Consider the following 8,478-nt stretch of genomic DNA (forward strand, 5'->3'; position numbering starts at 1 on the left):
CTTTCCCTCTGCAATGCGGTATATGGGTGTATGCCACACACACACGCACACACACAGACACACACACACACACACACACACACACTTTTTAGTTTGTCTCTCAGCACTTTCAAATACTTTTACCAGTGTGACTTGGCGTATCATCTTTGACTATCGCTTGCCACCCAGCCATAAAAGAGAAGGAAGTCGGTACATCTTCGATCACCTCTGCCCTTCTTTCCCTCTCTAAATGTTAGCTGGAGCATCTGTCCCTGGGCGACTGGGACACAGGGAGTGGTGAAGGAAGGCGGGCTGCAGCCTTTCTGGGAGGGCTTCAGGCTCTGGGAAGCGACGAGGCGGTAAAGGGCCTCCCCCACTTTCCCTTGGTCGCTTTCTTTGGCAGTGGTGCCCTGCCGTGGGCTTCTGTTCACAGAGCCACAAGGGCAGCTTAATGCAGCAGATAGTTGGAGATTTCATTCAGCTCTTCAAGACAAGGCACCGAAGCCCACATGCAGCATAAGCATAAAGCAGATGTCCTGTGTGTAAAACTGGTCGTGTGTTCGGGACCCTTCTGGGTTCATACCCGTGTGTCAGCCGCATGGCCGTCGGAAGTTCTCCTTTCGTTTCCACTCTGGATTCTTCTCCGCCTGTGCTCGAGTGCGGCAAAGAAAATGACTGGTGACCTCAGCCCACCTCGGCTCTCTTTCCTTCTTGAAGTTTAACTCACCAATCCTCTTGGTGGCTACAACAAACTATTATCGTTAGAACTATGATGTTCTTCGAAATCGCTGTCTTGAAAGGATATCCACACCCCCCATATTTATTGCAGCTTTGTTTACAATAACCAGGACATGGGAACAACCTAAGTGTCCATAGATGGATGAATAAAGGAAGTGTGGTATATGTGTACACACACACACACACACACACACACACACACACACACACACACACGGAATACTATTCCTCAAAAGAAAAGAAGGAAATCCTGCTGTTTGCAATAACATGGATGAATGTCGAGGGCATTATGATAAGTGAACTAAGTCAGACAGAAAAAGACAAATGCTGTATAATCTTACTTATATAGAGAATCTAAAAAAACCTCACAGATACGGGGGACAGGTTGGTGGTTGCTAGAAATAGTGGAGTGGGGGAATGCGGGTAATGGGTGAAGGAGATCAGAGGTAAAAAAGATAAATAAGCCCTGGGATGCGATGTACAGCATGGGGACTATAGTTAACAACACCGCATTGTGTATTTCGAATGTGCTGCGAGGGTAGATCTTAAAAGTTCTCATTACAAGAAAAAAATCTGTACCTATGCAAGGTAATGGCTGTGGACTAAGCTTATTGTGGCAATCATTTCACAATATATACACGTATAAAATCGTTATATCACATCCCTAAAACGAATACGACGTTAAATGCCAATTATATCAATAAAGCTGGGAGGAAAAAAGGACTGAAACGTTTACATAGTAAAGCTTTTAAGAAGTGTTTGCAGAAAAAAACGATGTTTTTATTTTCCTAGTTTTCGGATTGGGAGCACTGCCTACTATATTCTGCTCAGAAACAGCGTTCTCGAAATCTTGTAGGTTTAGAGGAATTACGGATTCGCACTGGGGTTTGGACTGAATGGACTTTTCTCTTGAGCCTCAGGAGGAGGGCTGGGCAGGCGCTGCCACTTTACAGCTTTAATGGGCAATAGCACCTTTCCTCCTGATGTTATTTTGAAAGAAGCAGGGTCCACTGCTCTCATACCACTGCGGCGTCTTTAAAAGTGCAAAAAGAACACGTTGTCAAGTTTACAGAGAGCAAATGTTAAAAAAAAAAATAGGCAAGCAGATTGTAGAAAGTCAACCCCAGCGTCATACTGAGCTCGCCCTTCTCTCTGCGTGCTAGGGACCCAGTGCAGGAATGTCTGGTTATTAAGAGTCACTTTCCTTTAGTCGTTAAAGCAATTTCTGAGGTCTGTATACATAATCACCTCCGGTTTAGATAAGGAAGTGGGGGCTCAAGGGGAATATGTAACGAGTTCAAGATCGCATAGCTCATGTGTGGTCATTAGCAGAGAAGGACCGAGATCTTTACTCACCCCGTGCTCAGGTCCTGTCTGTTCTCATTCTCTGAACTAAGGAATTGCTACCTCGAGAAAGTGTCTTTCTTCGCTTCGTGAGTGCTTTGCTCAGTGGCTCATAACCCTTACTGCACCCCCACATCTCCGGAAGCCCGCCCGTGCGGCCCCCAGCAGGATTCTCCTCGTGGAGAGACCTCCTCGTCTCCCTCAGCTCCACTTTCATGTTCTCTTGCTTTCCTTTTTGAAGGAAAACACACACACACACACACACATACACACACACACACCACACACACACGGACACACACACACACACACACACACACCCCTATCCTCTAAAAGAATTTATTTTATTTTATTTTTTGGTCTCAGCGAACGAACATTTTATATCCAAGTTAAGGTTTTTTTTGTTAATCTATAAAATTTTTGGGTTTTCATATCTGGAAGCCCTACCAACAATTTTCTTTTCAGGAATTGTGGTGAGTGGGATGCACAGACACACACTCCATTTTCCCCTTTGAGGTTCAGTCTTAATTGTCTAATACAACAGTATCCCATTTAGTGTATTTTTCATTTCAGATATTGTAGTTTCCATATCTCGAAGTTTAATGTGCTTCTTTATGTCTTCTGCAGCTTTACTTAACATGCTCAGTGTTCTAACATCTTGAACACGGAAGATGCACTTATAATAACTGTTCTGATGTCGTTGTCGTGTTCTCTGTGTCATTTCTAGAGAAGTTTCAAGGATGGATTTTCATCTTCATTTGGGGTTGTAGCATATAAGGTTCTTTGCATGCCTGGTCATTTTTTTGCTTAGATGCCAGAGTTAATGATTTTTCCTTTTTGGTAAATATAAATATTCTTGGACGTGGTTATTTACTTCCAGGTCAGGCTGTGTTAAGTGGGATCGAAGCGACATTTCTTCACAGGTTAATTTTCCCTGCTTCTCAGGCGAGGGCGGCTTAGTGCTCTACCGTTGGACTTTTAGGTCTTCCACTCTGGCTGCTGGGACCAATCCTGTCCCTGTGGGAGCTCTGGGCATTGTTCCCTCTGATCCTTTCTCGTGGTTTGCTTCTTCGTCGCTGGCAGTTTCATGATAGACAAGCGGTAATGAGTATTCGAGTGAATACAGAAGCAGAACCCTCTAAAATCTGGAGTCCTTTCTCTATGTAGCTTGTTCTGATTGCTGTCCCCATCAATTCAGTGACCCCAGTTTTCGTGTCATTTTTCAGATGTAATTATTTCCTAGCCCTAACCCCTCCTTGCTGTGACAAATAAGTGTTGACAATACCTGATTCACATCAAAATGTTATTCTTTACTCATACATTCATTTGATTACTATTTTGACCTTCAGAGCACTATTATGCATTTGTTGTTAAATATAATAATAGTATTGATTATCATATGGCCTGGATTTGTACAGTTTTTAAAGTTGAAGTTAAAGATTTTGTTAAACTTTTTAAAGATTTTGTCTCTAGAGTGATGACATTGGAGATTTAGAAGAAGAAGAAATATAAACAAATGGGCTGATGCTGGTCAAATGACTGGTCTGAAGTCAGTCACTGCGTCACTGGCAGAGCCAGCGGCTGCTCTTGGGAGCGTGACTTCCAACCACTTGTCCTAACCTCTAGACCACACTTCAATCATTTATAACCTTGAACACAGTTAAGGAAGTACCGCTTTCTCTCTGAGACTACTTAGGTCAAATGGTAATCCTCATGTCTGGATGTGTCACAGGTGGATCTAGAAATTCATTCATATAATTAAATATATCAGTTTCCCTTCTCATCATCGCAGGAAATAACATATTATATCTTTGATAGTTTCACCAATAATAGCAAGCTTGCCATAGTACGGTCACCTGAAAATGGAGGTTGAGAGACCGATTTCATGTAGTGCCCCTTCAGTGCTGTGATCTACAAAGGGACGGACTCAGGAATGTCAGGCGACCTCGGACAGACAGGTCAATTATCAGGAGGCTCCATGCCGTGGGTGCGACTCTCTGTGTCAACTTTTCATTTGTTATGTGCACCAGCGATTCCAAAGAAATAGTGCCCTAGGCAACAGTCATCTTTTCCCCTTCAGATCTGGTATAGAAGTAATTTTACACTGCTTATAAAAGTAATAATGATAGCTAATAATAAAGTGAAATAACAGACGTAAAACCATCTTAGACACATCAGATTATTTCATCCAGACTTTACAATGATCCTGTAAGACAAACGTCATTATTCCCCTTTAACAAATCAAACAACTAAGTTTCAAAGGGATTAACGTTTCTAGTGAAATGTATCAATACTCGGAATAGCGCTGAAGCCTGACTCCAAACTTCCTGCCTGTTCCAGGGTTTAAGCTGCTTCTCAAAGTTGCTGCTTTGTATGACTGAAGTTACCAGTACTTGGAGGTGTCACTTCTCTTAAGCGTAGGAGCTGAGTGCATCCTGGAGACTGGCTCAGCACCGCAAAGAGAGAACCTTTCAGTCCAGGTCCAGTTTTCCGTCCCCCTGGTTGGTGCGGAGGGCCACCCCTCGCTTCCTTTTGGCGTCTTTGTCTTTCCCGAGTCACAGTCTGGTTTGGGGCTTGTCTCGCACGTGGGGAACCCACAGCTCATATTTGGCTTACCTTCCAGTGGCTGGAAGCATCCCTCCCCCACAAACCCCTACCAGACAACTTTCTCAATTGCTGTCTTTTCCTGGGCAGTTCCCTTCACAGAAATTTTCAGCGTGTATAAAGATCATGGTTTTTAAAAATGTGTCAAGACTTCTACCTACTTTTCAATGGTTTCAGAAACTTTATTTCTTTTGAGAGTTTTTTAAGGCTTGGCTTGTGAGTTGTGTACTTCATTGAACATCCCTGATGAAAAAATCACTCTATTTTGAGGGTTTCAAATTCATCTGTTACATAATTACTTTGAGGGTATCTTGCAAATTTTAGTGTAGAGAGGGTTTTTTACAGAGTATTTTTTTTTTTAAGTTAATGTTTCAAGATCACTTCGTAGGACAATATTTTATGCCCAAAATGAAAACATGAAAAACATTTTGATGGCAATAAGCTAGGTGTGAAGCACAATACCAACTTTAATAACAACTTTTAATAAATAGCAATTTATGTGAGCCCTACAGGCAGTGGGGCTTTCCATTTGAAAAATACTAAAATTTAGTTCTGCGAAGTCTAGGGGCTTTCTGATGTTTAGCTGTAACATATCTGGACTGAAAAATTAAATCTCATTTCTTAAGCATCCTGTGTCAGTTTTTTGCAATGCAGGAAATAGGTTCAAAAAAAAAAAAAAAGATGAGAAAGATATATAATAGCTATGCAGGATGCCCTGTGTACCAGTTCATAATAATGCAGCCATTTCCGGGAATCAGTGGTTGATTATTTTTCACGTGATATACTTAAAACAAAGTGATGGGAAGAGATCCACATTCAATCAAATTCTCAGGCATCTTTCCTGATGCACTCACACGTTCTTATATTTATCATAATGCTGACATGTGGACACATGCATTGAATGTTACCTATGCTTTCTTGTCTTTCTCTTTTTATATATCATTCAAGACACAATTCAAGATAATTCAGTTCACTTCTGACACATTATGCTTCTCTGAAAGAATCTCAGAATACCTTTACTAGAAGGGCACACTGGTTTAAAAATGAAACAACTGACTTACAGATCTTTAGAGCATCAACACCATTTCCCCACATATATCAGTTCGTCTCTACTATAATATTATGAAATAGATAGTTTTAGTCTCATATTTCACAGTGGAAAATCTAGTCTCAGAGATTTTTTTAAAACCTGCTTAAGGTCACAAATATAATAAATATATATGTCGAGAACTCGCTATGTGCTGTTTTACGTGTTTTCATTAATCTTCACAATAACCCCAGGAGGAAGGGGCGACTTGATCTCTGATTGACAGATGAGGAACTGTACTTTTGGAAGGTTAAGTAAGCAGCCTCAGTTTACACAGTTAGCAAGCGTCGGAGCTCGGCTCCTTAGTCGGTGTCTCGTGGCTGCCCTCTCTACCGCATCTTCTTTCCTTGGCAATTTGATTCCTTCAGGACAGAGCGAGGACGCACGCCCAGGGCCTCTGGCTTTGTTGTTGATGGGGGACCCACTCTAAGATGAATTCATCAGTTTTATAAGCGCATGCATTTTATTGGTGCAGAAATGTCAACAAATTGGTGGTTAGAGTGAGCATTGATCCCACAACTGGAATTATTTTTTTGCATGATTTATAAGAGCAACACTGCAGAAACGTTGCCCCGGGGACAGATCCTTGACTAAGAGGGACAGAGGATGTTTCAGTAGCTCAGCCGTGAATGTCTGGGATAGCCTCCTGTACTAAAAGTTGCCCTGGAGAGTGACTGCTGACTACTGTGATCATAAATAAGTGTTGAACGTCATTAAAATAAAATCCCTGCAAGACATTTTCCTTAACTATTTAAAACATATGCCCTCTGCCCTTGGAAAAGGCTTGGCTCTGAGTCAGCCATGAAAACCCTGCAAGAGAAGTAGAGGTGGAATATTCTTATTACCCTTGTCTTTCCTGTCCTATGAACTGTGATTAAATTCCCCTGCAACCAACTTCAAGGCTGCACGTATGAGAACGTGAGTGTAGTCAGTCCAGTGCTCCGTCTTCAGAGGTCAGTCATCCCTCTTGTCTCACCCTCGAACTTTCCCCCTGACACATGATAGGAGGGAAGTGTTTCAGCTGACAGTTTGTCAAGTTCCCTCTCAGGACGCTGGCAACTTAGTCCTAAATGAATGGCCAAATGAATGGCTCCAAAACTTTGGAAAATGCCAGTGTGAAAGCTGGTGACCACAATTAGTCATAGGCTGCACCCATCAAGAGAGATCTTTGCTCTTTTACCTGCATTTGAATATACTCGAGGAGAAGTCTTGACTGAATGATCAAATGGCAACCCTCAAGCCAGGGCACACACAGCTCTTGATAACAGAGCTGGGGCTACAGACAGATAGCCTAGTGTGTGAGCAAGTTCTTGGGAGGCATGTCTTTTCAGCTGGGGAGAAAATGCTACTGAAAGCCTGAACCTTGAAAATTCGGATGGAAAAAATCCAATAAGAATCATAGATACATTTATGAATGAAGTAGAGGTTGATGTGTAAGGCCCCTGCTGCCTCTTTCTGAGTGATTCTTTCCAGCACTCTGCCCTGCGGGGTCTTCAGTGCATCTCCTGGGTGGTTTACATGAAAACATTTACTCCCCATGTATTTTAATCAGTTACCGTGATGCTTAGAGGGTAGGTACTTTGGGACAGGGTCATTGCTCTCGAGTTGTGTTAGCCTCAAATAACGCTTACTCTGAACAGCTCCTAAAGTTGGGATGCTGGAAGGTCATCTTAAAAGGAAGCTCATCTTTGCCTAGCTTTTCATGATGAAAGTGAGTTCAAGTTGAGTTACTTGTCAGGTGGAGGCTGAATTCTCATCTGAGTTATAAGTGCCCTTTAAAAGCTGGCTGGAAGAATGGTAAAGCACGAGGGAAAGCCCTTTTGTGTGCAATGCAGGTGAATCTCAGAGGATTCGTGCTCAGAGAGCTTGAGAAAAAACCACGCTTCCTCAGACTTCCTCACCCACTGCCCTCCTGTCTTCACAGCTGCTTTCAGCCGGCTCAGAGGACGCTCACAATTTCTAAGGAACTATAAGTAGGGCAGCAATGGCTTAGAAGATGTTTAGTTATTCAATTCTTTTTTTCTTTTTGGTCAAAACCTTTAGTTACTAGGAAGCAATTTGAAGACTTCTGGGGAATATCGAGGGAGAAAGACCACAATTACTGTGAAAGATAGGTTACAGTGTTAACTTCTCTAGTAAATTTTTAATGGTGGGAATATTACTGTCATCATCTATTCAATTTAAGACATTTAATCATTACACTGTTGAAAGATATGCAGAGTTGTTATTGTTGTTTTTTTCCCCAATAAAGTACTGCATGCTACTGTTGCTGTGAGCCTAAAACTGCTCCAGAAATAGTCTATTATTTTTAAAAAAAGAAGAAAAAAGTAAAATCAAAGTCCTAATTGCCTGAATTTAAATACGTCATTTGTGATTCATGACATAAATTTTCTGATATTTTTTTCCACATTCATTGCTGGTTTACTTAAATAACTCTGGTTTATGCTCCCTGTTTATGTTTAGGTCCAATCATTTAGCTGGTTTAGCATTTTCCCAGATTTTTCATTTTTTTTAAAAATAAAATACTTTTATTAGTTATTGCATTGAAATAAAATAGGATGGGTTTGGTGACCTTTCAATTTATATTTCTAGCTCATGCTGTGACCTTATCTAACAGTATGTGAATCATATGGCAGTGAAGAGAGTTCATACTGTAATACATGGTTAAATCCAAAAAGCAATGAGTGACAACTCATCTCTTATTTTTCTACATCTTTTCTGAAGTA

The sequence above is a fragment of the Pteropus alecto genome, unplaced genomic scaffold (assembly GCF_000325575.1).
Source record: "Pteropus alecto unplaced genomic scaffold, ASM32557v1 scaffold65, whole genome shotgun sequence".
NCBI classification, from domain to species: Eukaryota; Metazoa; Chordata; class Mammalia; order Chiroptera; family Pteropodidae; genus Pteropus; species Pteropus alecto.